This window comes from Chelonus insularis, unplaced genomic scaffold (assembly GCF_013357705.1).
Source record: "Chelonus insularis isolate UGA/USDA-ARS -01 unplaced genomic scaffold, ASM1335770v1 contig_70_pilon, whole genome shotgun sequence".
In the NCBI taxonomy this organism is placed as follows: Eukaryota; Metazoa; Arthropoda; class Insecta; order Hymenoptera; family Braconidae; genus Chelonus; species Chelonus insularis.
In genome coordinates this window covers 1,414,399-1,436,848 of record NW_023276716.1, presented here as the reverse complement: position 1 = coordinate 1,436,848, position 22,450 = coordinate 1,414,399, and the positions used below count along the sequence as shown (strand labels likewise).

Below are 22,450 nucleotides of genomic sequence, written 5' to 3'. Positions count from 1 at the left end.
TATTAGTTAGACTTTGCTTTGATGGATATATTTGGAATTTGAATTTTCCATAGATATTTTGGATGCAAAGTGGAATGGTTCTATATGATATCAATGTTAATTAAATTAACAAGTAATGAAAAATTGGTAGAGAAGCAGAGAAATCGAATACTTGATGAAAAATTTTCTCATAAAAATATGAGAAAAAAACTTTATGAAATAGATATGTTTTATTTTAGGAAGAAAATTTGTCTCATTAAATATCTGTTATAGACGAAAATTTTCTGCAAAGACAGGTCCCTTATTAATGTATTTAATGAAAAGTTTTTTATTGAAAACTTTATTTAAAATGTCTGAAAAAGAATAAGTAAATGAAATGCAAAGGTATTTGCGTTAAAAACAAATTGTGAACCGTTTGACTCTCAGAAACTCTATCGTTCTCGAGATATTGTCAAATAAAGTTTCGTTACATGTAATTAAAGCTTTCAACGACATTATCTAGAACGCAAATTGAGCAATTTCATTTAACAAGGTGTCAATCGTTAGGTCTTGAAGTGGTTTAATGTTGATTAAATTTTGAATCAAATTCATCGAGTAACTTTTAGATCACTTTTTAAATGTTGTCCATTTTTATTTTACAAATTTAGCTTATTTACAAAATAAACAATAAACAACTTTTATAAATAATCAAATTAACATTGTATTGCTTATTAATAATTTATTAATATACATTTCCCTCAGGATATTTTAATTGAATATCCATTCATAATTTATTTCATATGAAATCATTAAACATTTTAGTAATAATCTGTTCATTATAATGTAAACATTACATTGATTCCAATATTTATTCAAATTATAATCGTAAACCTGAATGAAATATTTTTCTTTGCTTTTTGAATAAAATATTGCAATCATTAATACATTGATTTTAATTGCAATTTTAAAAAGTTCAATAAAATATTATTTAAAGTCATATATTTTGATGACATTTATTTGAAGTCAATTAATTATTTAAAAGTTGGCAGCGAAATTCAGTCAGCATCTCGTTTTTCCCTCCAAAAAAATGGCGGATCACAAAAGAGGAAAGATTTGAAAAACAAAGTAAATAAATATGGAAAAAATATTTTTTAAACTTTGTTTAATATAAGTTAAGGGTAAAAAGGTAATTGATTATTAATCTATAAAACAAATACCTAATACTGATGCATTCTATTGTATTATAAAGAGGGGGAATAGAATAATTCGCTTGGTCTCAGCGTGTATACAGATGGCGTAAAAGTGGGGATAGACCGGCAAATAGCGAGAGGGGAACGGCGAGAGTCGACAGTATACAACTCGTCGCCGCGACGTGCGCATTTCTTGGCGCATCGTTCCTCTAAGTAAAAAGAATCGCGCGCCAAATTGTGGTTTATAGTGAGCCTCGATTGTTTGTTATGAATTTATGACATTGCTTGCTTAAAATCGGCAATTTTCAGCATATTTTCATCGACCAAGCCTTCCGGATTCCTAAGAAAATGTCCAAATTTGTAATGATAAAAAATTATGCTCCAATATTTTTTGGAGTTTGAGATTACATCAAGCCGGTTGTGTTGAAAGTATTTGTGATTTATATGTGATTTAGTTTTTATTTGTTAAGTTTCGCGACAGTAAATCGAAAAAAAAAAAAAATGGAATTAAACGTGAAGGAAACTTTGAAGTTCTTCGAAAAAACAATTGACTTGATCTCTGGTGATTTTTTCTAGGAAGTAATGCTTTTTGTTGATATACGCGTCGTAAATTAAAGGTAAGTAATACAAATTATTTAAAGTAATTTAAATTATTATTAAAAAATATTGATATTTAATTTGAATATTAATTGATAATTATTTCAATAATTATAATATCATAAAAGCGCAAAGATATTTCGCAGATTCGAAAGAAAGTTTTTTTTTTTTTATTTTAAGTTGGTATATTTAAGTTGGAGGTTGAATAAATGATTTTTCTAGTCATTGAGTATTTTTCATACGAAAAGCCCGGTTTAATGAATATTTTTTTCTTTATTTATGATATTGTCAAAAGCCATCAAAACTACTCTATTTTTAGAAGCCGACAATAGCCACTGTAGTAGCGTTAACTTTAAAAAAGTAAGCGATTTTAGACGCCATCTACTATTTTTTTTGCAACAATTTTATGGACAATTTGTGAAAATAGATCGCAATCAACAGCAAGAGTCAAAACAAAAAATTTGTTAAGCCTTCGGCAATTCCGGTGCGTAGGTAATTTAGTCACTTTGACCTTGGGCAATGCAGTTAAATCAACACAATAGAGTTGATAGAATTCAAAGCTCGCTGTTGTTTTTACTCTAAAACGAAGTTATCTTATTGTAGGCCATAGAAATCGAGTAATACACTTGGCACATAATTAACTATACATTATAAATCATTTGGCAAAGGTTTAAAGGATATTTTTGCAAAAGTAAAAAAAAACAAGGTAACGAGGTAAATAAAAATGTAGTTTTAATTGGGTAAAAATGTTTGTGATGTATACTCGTGCCCTAAGAATTTATTTCTTGCTAACTGTCGAGGATAAAAGAATTAGAGAAAGGTTTCTTGGTTTCTTCGATGTAATGAACAAAAAACATTGGTTCTTTGTTACAAATGTAGAGGGAATCCTTCGAATTTGAGATCTCTATCTATAAGCTTGTTTCTTGTGTATAAAAGTTAAAAAGGAACAAGACAAGGAGAAGAGAGAAATAAGTGTATAAGAGAACTGGAGAAAGCTGCGTAAAAAGTAGAATCGCGCAGTCGTGATTTTGTGCGCATCTTTTCGCGCATTAGCGTCCTTCGAGTAAACGGAATCGCGCGCGAATTCACATACCGCTATTTATCGTGAACCGGGACGGTTGGTCGTGAATTTTAATGATTTCGATCAGTATTATCGGTAACACATCGATAATCATTTTTTTATTTATTTACAAAACTCACTAGTCGGCTTAAATTGCCAGAAACTATTTCTAAAAAAAAGTTTCAAATGCATATAAAGTTTTTTCGGAGCTCAGTTTGAAAAAGAATATTTGTTTTGTTGATAACTTCTGTGACTTTTTTTTAATCTTTTGAACTCGTTTTTAATTAAATTTTTTCCATTCATATAAATGTTACACAATATTTCTATTTTTTTAATCAACAAATAGTTTCTTTTAAAGTCAAATAAATCAATCAAATTGTTTATATTTATTTATTTCCAATGGGAATGTATATCTAAATCAGCAATCATAAAATTTTCATTAAAGTTTGTTGGTTTACTGTTTAAAGAATAATTTGATCAATATTGAGTTAATTACTCATGTAGAAGCGTAAAAATTGTGACGTTAAACCAGAGGATTAGAATTTATACCGCTAGTACATTTTTTATGCTTTGTCGGTCTTAAATCAGTGATTTTACTGTTGTTTTTATGTTTATGTTCTACTTTACTTTTCTTTGATCGTGATTAACAAAGATACCAGGCAGATCTGATGGCTTACGACGCGACGTGACACTTGCCTTAATTTCTGATTCAACAGTACGTAAGTAAATTCAAGTAATAAGTCGAGTAGTACAGGAATACAAATAGATAGGAGATATTTTATTTGATCATATGTCTTAGGTAACAAAAGAGCGTTGGATTCTCGTTAATTTTAATGTCACATTCTCATTGACCGTGAAGGGATACTTCAACGTTATATAGCACTGATGGCAATGTAGCAAATTGTACAGGCGTAAATAAACTGAAGATTTAAGACTAGAGGGGACAGAAAAATCAAACTTATTTAATTTTCTGTCAACATTTGCTTTCCTATCGAGACATTTATGTGTGTGGAGGGTAGCTTCTCGGAAATTCTCTTGCGAACAAATTAAATGAGGCTCGTAAGACTTATAAACATTACTCTAGATTTCGATGAGGATTTTATACTTGAGTTGAAAATATTATGATGATTATTTTTTTTCGACTTCAATTTGCAAGTGTAATTTATAGTTTTTAGTTACTTTTATGCAGATCATTTTTTTTTCTTGAAATGGAATTTGTTAATGAATTATTGATAGTTTTAGAAGTTGAATTATTTATTTCAAAAATAGAAAACTAAGTTATTTTAATTTTTTTTATTGTTTCCAAGTATTATGGAGAGATCCTTATGAAAACTCTAGAGCTACTTCGAAGTATAACTTTTTCATTAAAAGTAATGATATCTTTTCCATGTGTCGTCTGCAACTCAACCACTCACTTTATTCTTATTTTATGAAGTTGAATTAGAGTATTTACTTATAGAAAATGATTAACACACATCACAATTAAGTCTGCATTAATTTATTACGATTGAAGAAAAAATTTTTTTTTAATTAATAAAGTATGAAAAAAAGTATGACCTCTCATATTTACAACTCTCAAGTATTAAAAAATAATTACATTTTACACAAAAGTTCTTAGAAAATTTTTTTCAAGTTACTTTTTTATTTATCTTTTTTTTTTTCTTTTTAATATCATTTCAAAATTTTAAATTAATATATTTAATTTTCAGTATTACATTTTCAATCTTTTTACTTTTAATTATCTTTTTATGTATTTTTTATTGAATTGTTTTATTTATCGTTGAAGTAAAAGCTATATTACTCATTTTTATCGCTCATAACCAACGAGCGGATCGTTGTAGAAACTTTTCTCTATGAAGGTACTTGGTGATTGCCAAAAGTATAATTTTTATGATTACTTTTTTCTATTTAGATATATTTTCATGTTAAATCATTCTGCAAAGTTCTATAAAAAGTATCAATATTGCAGATTGTAGTTCAAATCTCTCTGAATGATTTAATTTGTCTTTTTCGTGATTCAGATGCTAATTTAAAAAAAAAATCCATTTATTTGAAACAAGAATCCTTTTTGTTTTTTTAAGGATCTTTTTAACTTATTTGAGTTTGATTTTTTCACTTGTTACACAGATTTGAAGCTATTGGAATAATTTGGGTGATGATTGCAGAGAAATTTACATTACTCATTGTCAGTACATAGTAAAATTATATTGTGAAGAGGTTGAGAATTGTGTGTTCCTCTTGTGGCATAATTAATATCTCACATTTATGCTCTTGAATACTAGAAGATGTTGAGCGAGCTACTGAATATTGCAGGCTTTGATGACACACATGAATAAGATGCTGTAACACCATAGCTGTTTCTTCAAGAGGTTATTACATGCATGATATAATACACAGCAGTGAATTATTGCTATGTACTGTAGACTGCTTAGAGTCGTTGCTTCTATCAAGCTAGGTCTACTACTCTGATGCTTTAAGTTTATGAGACATTACACCTTGAACAGAAACGCGGCAACGTTTCCTACAGACGGATTGGCACTTGACCCGTCCACTGCACGCTTTGAGAAACTCTCACCTCAATTCACACGAGCCATGTTTGCTGGTCCTTCAACGTCTCTCTTCTCTTCATCTACATTATTTACTTTTCTGTTCATGGCACTTTCTCAAATATTTTATCGCTGTTATATAAATTTCGTTCAATGCTGGATAATTATGCTCATACATTATATAGACATTGCCATGATGTAATGCTGTTTACCATGTAATGTTAAGATATTCTATTGGAAGCTTCATGGGATGTAGTTATTATTCTACTGTCTCTTAGTTATGCAGTCTGTTATGTCTTGCATATGAGAGAATTTAAATGATGTTTGATATTTTTTTGGAAGTTGATCAATTCTTAAAGATGAATTTGGTAGTATTTCTGAATTGATGTGCGATAGATTTAAATAGTTATTAAACAAAAGCAGATTAATTGTGATTAATTTTTTTGATAGATGTAAAAGTATTTTATTATGATTAAAAATAATAATTTAAAAAATAATAACTTACTTATTTAGAGCTGAAAATTACGAATTTTTTATGTTATTCGATAGTTTTATTTTTATGAACATGAATGAAAAATTTTTTTATACAATTTTTTTTATGCTGGGATTAATGAGATCTACCATCATTACAAATCTATGAATATCATATTTTTGCGAGTTATAAAAATAAACTAACTTATTTCAATTTCTCTTTTTTACAAAAAATATATTTTAAAAGCTAAAATAATCCTCTTGTAATTTTACATTAAACAAAAAATTCTCTTTTATTATTAAAAAGTATTATAAAAATTTTTTTTATCAAATAATTCATGTTTCAGAGTTGCAGATTATAAAGCATTAAAATCATGTATTTATTTTAGAAAAATTTTAATTAAAATATAATTGTACATCAGATATAAATTTTCTGAAAGGTTCTTATCATATTCGCGACCTATAAAATGATATTTCCTAATCAATTATTCACATTCTCCAAGTAATGCTAGAAGTAGTTTGGAAATTTATTTAAAGTAAAAAATCGGTAATCCCTTAGATTGGCTAATAAATGTACCATTTTTCACACTTATTTCCTAACGTGGTGTAAAAATTGATCATTAAATTTTTAAAGTGAAAACTGGTCTACTGCAATGACCGCATAAATCCATACTAGATTATTATTTATGAAGAAAGTATAGGAAGTATTCATTTTTCAGTAACACAAATGTAAAATTTATTCATCTACTTAAAATTTAGTTGGTTGTTCCATCATACTTAATTATTAATAAAACAAAATAACAACAATTCGCAGCTTTAGAAGCTTTTCCAAGTCATTATTTATTAAACAATTAAATCAGTTGATGAGTTCTTGATGATAATAAATTTTATACATTATTAATTATTTCAAAAACACTAACAAAAGAACTTTTCTGTTAAAATGAATTATTTAGTTGAGCTTAAAATAAGCCAATTTTCTGGTAATTATTAGTTCAAATTTGACTGCGAAAAGTTAGTTTCGAATTTTATTGAATAAAAGAGTTGAAAATTATTGAATTAAAATATTTAAAAAAAAATATTTGTTAATCTAGAAGAGGAGAAAAGTATCAATTATTTTATTCAAGAATTAAAATAAAATTAACTTAATTAATTTTACAATCAACATATCTGGCGGTGTTGTGATAAATTTGCAATTCAATATCCAACACGAACACAAACATAGAACTCATTTTTTATCACAACATTGAGTTCAAAAAGTAATCGTATATTTTATGAAATATAAACTTGAATGAGTTTTTGATAATACAATACTAATTAAAACTATGGAATATTGAAATCTATATGACTTTAGAAGTCTTGTATTTTACATGCAGTAATAATACTTTTTTCCAAGTTAAAATATTTAAAAATTCATCTCAATACTCGGACAGGACTTACAATAAGTTTTAATGAATATTTTTTTTATTCTCAACTTTTTACATTCCAAAGTCGTACATATTTGATGGAGGTGAACGCTGCATTGAGTTGGATTTCATGAAATAATTTATTGTTCAAATAAATTGTGTGAATAAAAAACATATTAGATAGGAAAAAAAAAGTGAGAAAAAGAATGAGAAAAATAGTTTGTCAAGTTTTTAGTTCCCCTTATATGGAAATGCGAATGAATAAGATACTCAGTCCATTCATTGGATTGAATCGAACGCGTGCGCAAGGGCTGCTTTTGTCATGCAAGGCCGTCATTGTCATCAACACCCCGTTTACCCTCTGCAAAATGTACCCTCGAGCCATTTAGATCCCCCCTCTCTTCTACCCTTATTCCTTTGGACGTCTTGATCGCTCGATCGCTTATTTAACGCTCGAATTATTATTATCGCTTAGCTTGACTATTCCACACGTATTTCTTGCATTTTTTCCTTAGTTCACGCAATATGTACCAGTTTATTCTACTTAGCTGTTATGTAAAGCATACGTGGCTTTTATGTTAGAACGATTTTTTTTTTTTATAATTTTCAATTCATTTTCTTTTGTTATATTTTTTACTGAATAAATTTGCCATTGAAATGGATTTGAAAAAATAGTTATAAGTTTGAATTATGTTGAGCAATTTTTCTTTTATCTAAGCCAATATTTTTTGCTAGCCATACTATACAATGACATGACATTGTTATGTAAAGGATATCGAGTACACGCAGAAAAATCTCTACCCTTTGTCATCATATGCTTTTCCATTTCATTCCAAGTATCGTTGGTATGTGCCTGGAATTGAACTTGTATGTTCGTTCACACGAGAGAATATCGAGTTATATCGACGAATCAATCGTTGGTACCTTTAACGTATATTTTCTAACAGTGTATAAGGTACTTCAATCACTCGAGCGTTGGTGATTATTGCAGGTCAAAAGTTTTTATCCTGCAACTGCATGAAAGTTTTTCTTTAAATTGATATCTCATCATTACTTTGTCAGACTTATTACAGAGATCTCAAAAATTCACTTTCTTTTTCTTTTTATCTTCTGACAGACTCTTGAGACATGCTAAGATCATTTCATCGCTTCTCTCATGTTCTGAAGTCTGCTTTTTATTCTTTTTATGTTTTTTTTTATAAAAAGGCAGCTCGATTTACATTGTTATCAAGTTAACGGAAATAGGTATTTATCGATAGAAAGAAAAAAAAAAAATGTTTTTTACGAAAGAAAAAAAAAAAAATATTATATGAAATTGCGAATGTTAAATTGGAAGCAGTTGTACTTTTTTATTTAGAAGATATATTTTATTAAATGATATGTAAAAAATGTAGAAAATAAATAATCTGTTCGATATAAAATAGTAGAAATTTTTCAAAGAGTATTTCCCTTGTGAGATATTTGAAAAATAGCCAATTTTACAAGAATTTTTACGAACAAAGTTGAATCGTATGTTGAAATAGACATTTCAAGCTCTATTTTCCATTTAAATGATAAAAATTTCAAAAAATAAAAATGTTAATATAAAAAAAGCTTATTTATGAAGTTTTACCATGTAATAGGATAAATAAATATTGAATTTATTTTTATTATAATTATTGGCGAAATGAATGGAGTTTTTGAAATGAAAATGTTTGATAGCGCGATGATTAATTTGAAATAAACTCGTGAAAAGTAGAAAAAAATTACTGCTGAAAAATCTTTTAATTACTTTCAATATAATGAATATTATATTATAAAGTTTTGTTTATCGAATTAATTTAATTATTTACTTTTTAAATAAATTATTCATAAAAGCTAACTTGATAAAAACTGAGAAAATAATTATCACACAATAAAGTTAATAATTCTGATGATTATAATTCACTTAATTTCAAAAAAGTTATCCATTTTACATACTAATGTAATGTTACTAAAAGTTTCATTTTACAAATAGCTATGGCTAAAGATAGATTTTACTATAATCTAAATAACATGGATTTCTAATAATAGAATTTGATTTATCGAAATTCGTATTTTGAGACGATTTAACAAAAAATGGAACCTTTTTTCCCGTGGTATTTCTGTGTTGACATAACGAAGGCTTTTTTTAAATAAATAAATTAGTTTTTCCAATATTTTTAATGTAAATTAGTCTTTTTATTGACTGATTTATCATTAAATTAATTAAATAGACTATTCATTATTAAGCAGTATACTTATAATTAATAATAAAATTAATAGTTGGTAATGAGAAATTATTAATATAATTGTTTTTTAATTTATGGCAAAAAAATAAGCTTTGATATAAAATAAATGCTTTATAATCTACTGAAAATAAACTCCAAAATGTTTTCCAGTTGACTAAAATACAATCATTTTCACTGAAAATACAGCTTTGAAGAAATGATTAAAAAGCTCTATTTTTTACAGTCTTGAATATAACACAATTACAAGTTTTTATATCATTTTAGTAATTATTTTAATTAAATAAAATTGTAAATAATAGCTTCCTGTTTATATCTTAATGTCAACATAAATTGAATTTTCTGCAAATGAACTGGATTTTAAATTCAATTATGCAATGCATGGATTATATATACAATAAATTAAATGAAGTTAGTATCAGTTTGGTAACTGAAACAATTCAAGTTGTAAAATGCAGACGTTCAAGTCACAAATGTATAGGAGGAATAAAAATTGAGCAAGTTGGAAGAACCAAAGTCAAAGTTTTAGTCAAGTTTATCCAATGCGCCTGCGGTGTCACTTTCTGAAGTTTTAGGAGACAGTATTATTGAGAGTTTCGAGTTGCGTAGCAATAAAGGCCAAGTCAATGTAAACATCCTGTCTTTGGAATCGCAACATCAGAAATATATACACCAGAAGAACAAGACTATGTATATGATGTATACATCGGCATGTATATACGTATCTGTATACTTTTCACAAAAATTATGCATCGTTGAATGCAGTTCGATATTACTCTCTGCTTGATGATTTACTCGCAGACATCTTAGGCAAATATACACTAGTGTATATTACAAGTTACAATAATCTTTTGAATAATTTTTTTTCATTTTTTCTTAATCTATCACACGACGTATCTTCTTTGTCTGTATACACCGTCAATTAAATGAATAATAGAGAAAGAAGGGGAGAGAAATGGTGAACTGAGCTTTCGACAGGAGTGGATCTTGAAAACAGATCCATTACGGTTTTTCCGCTACTCTTTTCATTCGTCTTTCTCTTTCCTACAAATTTTTTTTTTTCGCTTCAGTGCCTTAAGGAGATGCGACTGAGTTGGATCGGTGGTGGGACGTTGCTGCTACTTTCATTCACGGACACGACAAGTAAATCTGTGACTTTCGAATACTTGGCATTTTGAATAGAATAGACTATTCTTTGTGGTTTTATATTTTTCTTTATTTTTTTTTTTTTTTTCGAGATGTACTATCTCAATGTTTTTATCTTTTGGTTTTATGGTTTATATTGAAGCATATAAATAAATCTCAATTCCAATAACTGGTGAACTATAGGTATATACAATAAAGTAAATAGAAAATGTAATGCAGTAGAATGACGAATAAAGTTCTTTTGAGAGAAGTAAATTTGACAAGAGTTTTCCAGTTGAATGTGAGCCCGCTTGATGGAGTGTGTCAAGGAGATGAGTGCAACGAGTCTGAGTGAAAAGTTTAGCATTCATTTGGAGTAAATTTGTGGAATGTGTACGAGTCAAGTATACTTTACCTTAAAAAGTATATTATTGATCACTATAAATTTCGTTTTATTCACCAATACCAATGCCATTCTTTCTAGTTTGAATAAACTTTATATTTCTAATTTTTTATATAACCCTCTTGTGAACTTTAAAAACTCATGAATTTAATTCGATTCGGTATCCAATGAATAAAATTCTTTTATCTATATATGTATATATCTATTCAAGTGTTCAACTTCTTCAATTTTCCTTTTTTTTTTTAAATAGTGGCATTTTTTACTTATTTTTTCAAGGGTTACTGTGATGACATTTCGGATTTATCTTCTCATCGAGTGTCACTAGATAAATTGGATTAGAATTAATAGAATAAAAAAATTTTCTCTGAAAATTTTTTTTAATCTTAGATTTGTTGATGGAAAATGTATATTTAATGAAGTACGACATTGAAGGCGTTTATAATCTTTTTTCAGTTGATTTATTATTCAGCCGTCTACTGCTTTCTTATTATTATTCGTTTGTTCTTCATTACGAAATGACAATAAAAACGTTAGTGTTGGGTGGTAATGAAGTGGTTTCTATCAAGCATATAATTAGACTTACTTCTTAAGGGTTTTTATAAAATAATTGTGGAAAAAAGTAAGATATCTTTAATATTTTAGTAGATAAAAATATCGGGTTATTTGAAGAATTTTCCGATATTATCGTTTTTCTTATTATATCGTACGTTCGTTTGTTCTTTTTTTCATACAAAACTCAATATGTTTTCATATTCTATAGTGACTGAGAGGAGAAATGGTTTTAAAAAAAAGACAAAAATTATTCTATCGAAAATTTTTAGATAAAATATCTTCTGTGGTCAATAAATTCTTCTCATGTTTGCAATAAATTATTGAAAACCCAACATTCTTAACAACAATTGGCTTTCCTTACAAAAATTTTGGAGCAATAGTTTTTTATTTCCATTCATTTGAAATTGGAGTAAACATAGCTATTAATATTATTTGTATTTTTTATCAATATTTTTATTAAAAAAAAATAATTTGTTTATTAAATCAATGGATAGTTTTGTTTTAATTAAGATTTTATAATGTTTTTTTTGGGCAAAGAGTAACTATGAAAAGAGTTTCATTCTCTTATGTTGATAATAAAATAAAACTAAAAAAAAAGAAAAACATAGAGGGAATAATCTATTTAAGAAAAACGCATCGACTTCGATAACTTACTCTGTTTTCCTTCCGTTATTTTTTACTTCTGGCTAAAGTTAGTAGTTCATTACTGTGAAAGAAAAATATACTATGACCTAGCAATACCATCCACATGAAGCACGTAGAACCCCTGTAGAAAAATTCTCGACTCAATTTCATTACAGCTCTTGAAATCTTGAAATCTATATGGTCCTTGTGACGATAAAATTGTTGGCTTATTTTTTACCACGCTTCACTTCAATTCTTTGCACAACTTGTAAAATATCTAACCACAAAATTTAACCTTTGAAAATATATATTTTATCATCTTTATTCATTTTTATTTTCTCTTACTACCTATGTTTTATCTCTTGAGCATTTTCTTTATGATTATTATCTACTTTATGATTGTTTTTCTTTCTATCAAGTATTTTTCATTGTCGTACTAAATTTAAATGAGATGTTTTGATAGTAATAATTATTAGAAAATAGAAAATTTATGAGATTGAGAAAAAAATGTGATAAAGTTACAGGATTTTCGAGAGGAAGAATGTTTTATTTATAGTTTTACTGGTATGGCACATGGCACGGAATCACGCGTTATATTTTTCGAGGTGTGCATGCGCCTGAAAGTAAATTATTTGGATAAGTCCGTTGCGTAAACTTTAAAGGTCGTTTCTTGGTAAAACTTATGACCCTAAAGTTTCTCTTTTCGTCAAACTCTTGATGAACGAACCGTCAGTCACACTTTATACACAGGATTATTTAAAAATTGCAAAGTTAATATTCTAAAGTAAACAAAAAACTCTATAAAATACACTCTGTTGAATAAACACCGTGATAATAAATATAGTAATTAATTTCGTTTAATGTACAAATTTCTTCTATTACATCTCATGTTTACATTGTTGAGTTATTTATTAAAAATAGTTTAAAACATCTCTTGATTAATAGAAAATGTTTTTAATTTTTTTACTCATTTAATTTCTAAACAATATTCACTAATTATGTGTTTATAATTTAGAGAGTAAAATTACTGACGAAAAAAATAGACGATATTTATTTAGTATTTTGCGAATGAATATATAAATATATTTATTGATTTGATGAAACTGATGAATAATTAATTGTTTGTAGATGAATAACAATTATGAATGAATATTTTTCTGGAATAATTATTAATTTAATAAAGAGTAATATAATACTAAATTGAGGGTTCTATATAATACGAAACTAATTTCCCATATTGAGCTGTATTCTGAAATACTGATCCCCATTATTTTATCTACAATGTAGATTCTATATTATTGATATTAGCAATGAAAATAATAAATTTGAATTTCATGAAATTCTATGTTTACATAAACATTATTTGCATTTCTATGCATTAATTGAAATACTATTCTAATTGTGTTTCACTTTAACTATATTTTTAAATAATTTTTTACTAATCATTCATCAACAAATAAATAAATAAAATTTAATTAATTCTAACTTATTTATTTTTATTAAGATTCTTTCTTTTGATCTAAAATTATTTCATCAACTTAAATTCTTTCGTCAGTATTCCATTTTTCTATAATAACATTTTTTTGTGACCATAAATTTTTATTATATAGAATAATTTTAATAATAGCAATAAAAATGTAAAAAAAAAAAATTTCCTTTAATTATGACTGAAAATTTTATTTTTTCCTTTTTGATTCTTTCTTTTCCTCAATTAATCATCGATTCTGGTTTATTACAGCTGATAAATGTTTCCAAAAATCAGGAAATAAATCTTATTAAACATAAAAGGAATAAATATCATCAATGACATGAAGCAGCTTCCGTGTTAGGGGACTCTCAACCATGACGACCTTTTTTGAAATTTAACAAATTCGTTAGGACCTGTAACAATAATCCATTTCCTCCAAAAAATGACTCAATAAATAATTTTATTTCTAAAAATATTCAAAGAAAAGGAAAATAAGTTGAATTTTATATTCATTCTTGGAGCAGACGTATCAATTTAGTAATAATACTGGAAACAATCAAACAACACTGACCTGCGATCCCGATATAGAATAAGTCCAGGTAGCTGGCTACTGTACGATTTCAATGGTGAACGATTGACTTGTTTTTTTACAAGTCTGTCTATTGTTCGATGTCTTATTGCAATCTCGAGACAGTATCGATAAACATCCTGAATTCTCTCAAGAAAGGTTTAAAAGTATTTTATTGTTACGAATATCTTATCTGTCTATAAAAGAAACGTAATATTTCAGGCTTCGATAAAGCTTAATCCAAGGGTATTAATCCGTTTGAAATATTTTCTCTCGACTAACAAACAGTCGAAGATCCAAGTTAAATGGCAGAAATGAGATATAGAATCTATATTATAGATGATCGCAGGCATTAATGGAGGGTTAAATATTGACTTTGGGTTACCTGGCGAGACTGCGGTCGTGGTTACCGGGTCATTGGTGTTTATCGGGGCATACCTACATGATTCCCACTGGGACACACGTGATAGATTGTTCTATATACTGAACAACCACAGTTACAGACTTGTGTGCGGTACACATTAAATCTATTTGAGTTCATCAATGTTGTATTAATCAATTCAGTGAAATTTAAAAAAACAACTGACACACAGTATGTAATAGAGAACTTGTTGATTTTCTTCCAACTTGAAATTATTAGAGAGCATCGAGGGATGTTCCCACGTTGATTACATTCCCTACCTTTTTTTTTTTCTTTTTTTTTCTGGTCTCCCCTTTCTCTCGGAAAACTTTACCATCCGGTCGGCAAATGAAACCGATGTGTTTTTAATGGACCGCGGACAAACGCGTCTATTACGCGCAACGCGCGCACGTGCCCGCGACGACCACTCCTGATGCAAACCCGTGTGCGGTCTCGCGTGTATTTAACGATTCAAATATGCCTGGGGATCAACGACAAAAATATATTGCCATCGTTTGAGTTGAAACTCGACTACTAAAAGGTGTAAACTGTCATTTTTTTTGTTAACTCTACTCCATTCCATCAATTATAATTTTAATGTTGAAATATAACAAATGGCTGGGAAAAAGCTTTTTGCTCAAGTTATTGATTAGCGTTATTTTTGTATTTTATTTAGTGTTGAATTTGTTAGGAAATTACTTAGAAATATGAATGAAAAAATGGAAATGGCTTTTTATGTGATAATTTGATTATATTTAACCCATATCGAAAAAAAGATATATTTTTTTTAAATGTTTTTTATTTCAAAAATTATATTAAAATATAATTTTTCGGCCAAATTTTTTATAATTAAATATAAAAAAATATATAATTATATAACTGACTATATAAATATATTTAATTATATTTCAACATATTTTTGAAATAAAATATATATTTTTCCGTGTGGAAATATACATTTTCTACTCTTTTAAATTTAAAAATTATTTTAACAATTTTTCTGGCTAGCTGGTGGATGGTTTTAAAATAAAATTTCGAAATTCTTTAAAGATAATTGCATAGAAATCATTTTTTTAAATCAGAATAGTTTTAAATATAAATAACAATTCATAAAACAATAATTTAATCAAGTAATAACTATACACTGCAAATCGTAGTGTTTTAATTTAAAACACTTCCAAAATTTGAGATTTGCAGTATAGTGACTCGACTTTAAAATTACATTTAAAGCTACAATAACTGATTATTTGAATGACACCTTGTATCTACTTTAAAATTGCTTCGAAATTGCCTTGAAATTATTTAACATTAACGGAGTAAAAAAAATGATTATAAAAATTTCCAAGTAATTAGCTTCTAAATAATTTTGCATTAAGAATGCATCAGAAAGTTATTTAAAGCATGATTCATTCCTTTATTTTAACTCATTTTGCTTTCTTAATTAATGAAAAATTTTTGTCATAGAAATGCATTGTATATTAAAGTACTCAACAAATAAATAAAAAAATTTCTCAACAACTTTATTTAAAATTATTTTGTAAATTTAAAGTGGATTGAAAAGAATTTTTTTTTTACTATTGCAGTTGTGTATGTAATTGAAAAAAAAATAATTGATAAAAAAAATTGTTTGTTTATAAAATTCATGTATTATTTAGATTATAAGCTTTTATATTAAAATAGGCTCTTTGTTGTTTGAAGTATACTCATCTATCATTCTTTGTTTTCAATTTTGCAGGGTACAGAGTATCACATAGAATGTATTCAAATGTGTGTAAATATCAGAGACAAATATTAATAGCAAAAAATAACCACAATATAAATCTCAATGAACAGTCCTGACATAGTTTTCAACATTTTTCATTTTATTATATTTAAATTAATATTCTATAACACATAGTCATACATCAAAATAAAAAAATAAATAAATCTTTTTGAAAAAGTTTTTAATAATATAAATTTGCACAATTATATATATATCCATAAATCATCAAAGTGACGTTAATAAATATACTTATTACTGAGTTTACTTTTGTGACATTTTGTTATTGATGTTTAGATAAATAGAAGTTAATTTCTTAGGATTCTATTAAATATAGTTTACCCCTAAATTATAATAAATAAACAAACGATTAAAAATAACTTTTAAATTATTAATAAATATAAGCATGCTTATTTTATATGTAACATTAAACGGAAGAGCAGGAATTATTTAATAATATTTAATTTAAAAAAAATTTTTTAATCAAATAAAACTTTTTCAATATTTTTATTCAACAATTAAATATTTTTTAAAATATTTAAATATATTTAAATGATAAATTAATTAAGTTCAATTTATTTTATTTTAAGTTGAAAGTAATCATTTTAACAAACAAATAAAAATAAAAAAAATACCATACTGTATTTGAATTTTTAAATAAATAATTAGTGTAAAAATGAAATACTTGAATACTTCTAGATTCTAAATAGCATGAAAATGATGTAAGTTTGATTTTTTTCAAGATTCAAAGTATTATATGAGTAACAATTACATACTTGTCTGATCCCACATGCGTAAAAACCCCTTATAAAATAGTAATTTGAATTGATTCTCCTTGAGGAGTATTGAATTTCCAGGTTTTTCACGTGGTTTTCTTCAGACCGTGATACTTATTGATGCAGAATAAATCGGTCTTTATTGTTTTCGTTAGTCTGCTTCTCCTTCCTTTCTTCAAGTAGCGTTGCCTGAGGTTTCGCGTCTTTATTGCGTGAATCCAGTGGTTGTTTTTGTTGAGACAAGTATAAAGAAGTGAGAGACAAAGGAAATAAGTCTTTAATTAATTGGCCGGAACATATGGTAACGAAATATCATTTGATAAATTAACGCAGCCCTCGCGCTTCTGTGGCTGTTTGTCTCTATGCTCGACAATATAATAGGGTGATATGTGCATTCAGGCTGCTTGGTGGTTGTTCGAGAGTCGATTCGCATGTACACTTCTGGATAATATATCTCAAGGGACTCAAATGTGTATTGAGGGGTGTAGACAAGCATAGCAACTGCCATAATATGGATGCATACTAGAGCTCTACTGCTTACACTACCATGTAAGAATGAAAGTTTCTAAAAGCCCATATGCCACACGATCGCAATCTCTTTTTCTATTTTCAGTTCTCATCAATTTTTCGCTTCTACTCTCTTTGAATTTTCATTGCATGTTCTGCTCAATTCTTCTTTCCCTCGTTGTACGACTTTTTTTTTCTCTCTTTAATCAATTCAATCAATTCCACTTCTCAATTTACTGTTGTTTTTATTGTTATCTTATAAACAGGATATAAATGATCGTAAACATGTTTGAATATTTTGTATCAACGTCCGGTGATGAACGTGCTACTAGAGACGTCAAAATTGAGTTATTTAAAGATCCATCGTTCGATATAGAAATGAATGCAAATGCATTTCAACCCTGATCTTGATTCTTGTCGCCTTTTGATGAAGGGATGCATCAAAATTATTATTCACGACTCCAACCATTAGATCAGACAGCCCTACAAGGATTATCCCAATATCAATTAGTCGTGACTAACGATCATTTTCATGATAAATTGATTTTTTATTCTACTTGTATTTTTTTAGTCTTGAACGCTCGTCAAAGATAGAAGCAATAAAACTATGTTGCCTTGTTCTATACAGTATTTGATAAGCTTTTTTAAACTCTGCGGAATTTTATCGAGATAAAAGATAGTTTCATTTTGCGTTTTATATCGTGCAGTTATGTCGATGCATATGTGTGTATATGCTCGATATATTCATATACTAATATGGCTTTCGTGATTTGGGGATACGTATGTTGGATAGTCGGTTGTTGGGTGGACGAGGAGAAGAAAAACGATCATGGAATATCATATCGTCAAGCCAGACGAGAAATGATGAATACGGAGATGTCATAGAGTCGAGACATTGTTGCATATTTATACGTGAATAAAATCATTTTTTGTGGAAAAAAAAGCTACGAAAAAAACATGTTGTAAATATTGATCTTTTTTTGATAAATAGGCTTCGAGGTATAACTGTTTTTTTTTGTCAGAGTGAAAATTTACTGTGAATGGAATTTTTTATCTTCATTAAAGATTTTCCATAAATTTTTTATCATGTTGACAATTATTTTTTCAGCAACAAGCATGCGTCTATTTTTTTGTTTTTGTTTTTATTCAAAACTTTTGATTTAGCTGAAAAGAATTGATAATGGTTTTTAGTTCTATTCAAAAATTGAATTTTTTATTTGATGAAAACTTTAATTTATCGTTAAAAAAAACAGTGCATATTTAAAATAAATTATTTTGGTAATAATTCAAATCGTGTCAAGAATGGGTATTATATTCTGTAATGAAATCTAGGGTGAGACGAACCCCCTAAGGAAATTATAGCTTTAAAAACAGTTTAGGAGATCAGTTTATCAGCTTTAGTTGAAAATAAAATAGATAGTGCAGTTGGAGAGTATTTTAAGAATTTTTTCCTCTTAGAAAACAATTTTTTTTTTTGAATACATTAATAATTAATTTTTTTAATTCCTTCGCCCTATCATCAACATTCACAACTTTTATTATAAATATTATTATTATTTTTTAAAATTTGTTATAAAAATTAATTAAAAATTTTTTTTTAAGAAACTAATGCAATGAAAAAAAAAACGAATTATTTTTTATTAAAATTTTATTTATAAATCAACTCCAAAAAGTCCATTGATAGTTATGAGTATTTAAACACTCCAATCAAAATAAATTTCAATCCCATCGAATATTTTCGCAAATACAGACACTTTAAAATTATTCATTAATCAAGGATTCTTCAAAAATATATTTCATTAAAAAATACAAATTTACTTTTTAATTCATCTACAATAAAGCCTTTAGATAATTATTTGTATCAAACTCTCGAACAAATTTTATTATGTACAATTCGCTTAATGTACAATATATTCAATTGCTTTTAAATAACTTGTTTATTTTATTGAATAAAATTATACGAACGATATGATTGAATTACTCATGATTTAATTTTAATTAGAAATTTAATCGTTTTAACACTCCGATTATTACTGTATAAAGTGTTATGAATATTCAAGGGTGCATGTGACACATTCGAGTGCATAATAGTGAGTCAGATGACGTGCCGGAAATAGCAGGATTTCACGATAGTGGTATAGATAAGGGAGTTCCGAATTTCGTTTAGCTTTATTTTCAAATCGTCTCATATTACACTATTCTCGTGATAATCCGCTTATGTTTGCCCCTCGCTTACTACACGGACACACATGCATTCCTACGTAAACAAACATTTCGCTAGATATATTTTATAACTCTTGGAAACATTGCAATGAAATAAATGCAAACGTATAATGTATATACATATACCCAGCATCTATTGACTAAAAGTGTAGTCGACGTATCAATTAATCACTGGAAAAAAGATTTAACATCTGTAGTGAAACTTGTGCATTGATTAATTCATTTAACGATAGTAGATTTATTTAGTTGATTAATTTTGTTTAAGTAAATATGGCTTTTTCACTTGATATGAGTTTTCGCTGATATTAGCTATTTCAGTGAAACTATTTACGATACGGTTCGTTCATTGTTGGGAATAAAGCCAGTTAAGCATTCGATGGATTTGATAACGATTATTATTCTCCACTCTCGGGAAATGCCCCAATCTCTATCTGAACGGAAGGTGCTGCGGTATATTCTCAGAACCCTCAGCGAGATCTAAATCGGATAGCACAGACTAAGCAGGATGGTTTTGGTCTGCTGCACTATCATGGAGCCAGTGGTTTTTTCTGCAGACTTAACGATATAATGGCTCCAGGTCTTTGACAGAGAGAAATGAGAAGTTTGGACAGTGTCTGTGAGTTTATGTATCTGTACGTAAGTCGTCTATCCATGAGTCATATTAGACACTGGAATCATTCTCCCATGAGTTTTCAGAGTTTACTTGAAGATTTTTAAAATTAATTTTCTTGAAAAAAAACTAGACTTAACGGATCGAAGGTCTGGTGACAGTCATAGTTTTTGTGGAGTTTTCAAGAAGAATCTGTGGATGAGATGATGTCAGTCAAGTTGTAATTGAAAATGGATCTATTGTGCATGATTAACATCATCCCTTGAATATTCACATTGATTTCTAGTGGTACAAATTATTTTCAAGAGTGTTAAGGTATATTTTATGAATATATAGTCTAGTGTTTTAGGAAATTTAACTTGTAGAAGTCTGATAGTCAAGGATTATTGGTAGATCTAGAACTCTTATTGCTGAGAGAAAATAATAACTTGGTAAATAAAGTTTTATATGATCTAAAAATGAAAAATAGTGGTTTTTTTTTTTTAAGATGATCGATGGTAGAAATATTTTTGATGGAGAATTTAATGATGATTGTTTTTGAAATCCACTTGGAGATAGATAGTTGTTTTTAATGATAAAACTAGTTGGACTATTGATTGAAGTAGAAAAGAAAAAAGCACTGATAGTGAAGATACTCTTTGATAATCAATAAAAGATTCTGGTTGACCGAACATTCAACCCTCTGTACAATTTGACTTTCGCTAGCTGAAGAAGGGAACTTGGTGGATCTTGTTAGGTGTGTGATAAAACTGGAAATCCGCAGGCTGACGTCAGCTGATATCATTCTGAAACTTAAGTGACACGAATAGTATCAATCATAATTTCAAGTCAGTTATAGAGTTTAATCTTTACATGATATTTTTTGGTTTTATTTTATTATTTTCTTTTTTTTAAATAAAATTAAGCTTTACTTTAAAAAAAATTCTGCTACAAATTAATAGAAAAAAAAGTTCATTCATTTAATTTTCAATTTATTTTGATGAAACATAAATTACATACAGATAACATTTTAATCTATTAACAGTTCCAGTTGTGTCACAAAATAACTTTGTCGAAATTACTTTGGATTTTCATGTTTCAAATATTTTCATACAATGGAAAGGATTTTGATAAATTATTAATGTTTTAATCATTATTGGTTTTTTTATTAATTAATACTTTCGCTTTGAATTGTGATGAAAATAAAAATTTAAAAATGAAGTAATTTTTGTAAATGATAAATGAAAATTTTTTAAAAAGTTATTTTATAATTTGCTTAATTAATTACATCTCGAGATGAATAATTTTTAAAAATATAAACTCATGTCGTTAGATAACTTTCAAGACTTGACTCACTAGTGTATTTAAATAACAACTCCAAAATGGTTTATAATTCTTCATTAGAGGGAACTAGACGTAAATGACTCCCTGAAGCATAATGATGCATCTTTTAAGCATCAAAAAAGTTCAGTTAAAAATCATCAAATTCATTTTTCTTTTATTAATATAATGTAAAGTAAAATAACTCTAAGATAAAATAAAACAAAATGGAACAGCAGGTTTTACTTTTCATTCAATAAAATCATCAAAAGCCTCAAGGCAGATCCATTTGAATTTCCCCTTTTGAATCAACAATTATTTTAGCTTTGACACAAGAAAAAAGATTAGTAAAGAAATGTATTTCAAATCAATTTCAACATGTTGTCCAACAACACTCTATTAAATTTTTTAAAAAAATGATATTTTAGTCACAGCAATTCGTTTAATTACCACATGGTTTAAAATAAAAACTCTACACTTAAAAAGCTCTATATTTACCCACACAATATTTTGCCCCAGTACCCCATCTTACCCCGAGTTCCCCCTTGAACCACAGTGTCATCAAAAGCTGGTGTTGAAAATGGTGATTTGTACGTTGACGACGATAACAAAGACAAAAGCAAACTAGACAAAAAATGTTGTAGGGCTGCTAAGAAGCCTAAAAG

General features: G+C 27.5%; 1 protein-coding gene across 3 annotated transcripts in view; it reads left to right on the top strand.

Moving 5' to 3' along the window:
• The first annotated feature begins 1,350 nt into the window (after positions 1-1,350).
• Positions 1,351-22,450, top strand: part of LOC118070952 (uncharacterized) — a 171,906-nt gene continuing 150,806 nt past the window's right edge. For 2 of the 3 annotated variants that reach the window (XR_004690826.1, XM_035089850.1), the window contains exon 1: positions 1,351-1,765. The gene's annotated coding sequence lies outside the window, so the exon portion shown is untranslated. Of the gene's footprint in view, positions 1,766-3,319; positions 3,525-22,450 lie in introns of those variants that run through there. The other variant, XM_035089852.1, reaches the window with a different exon arrangement.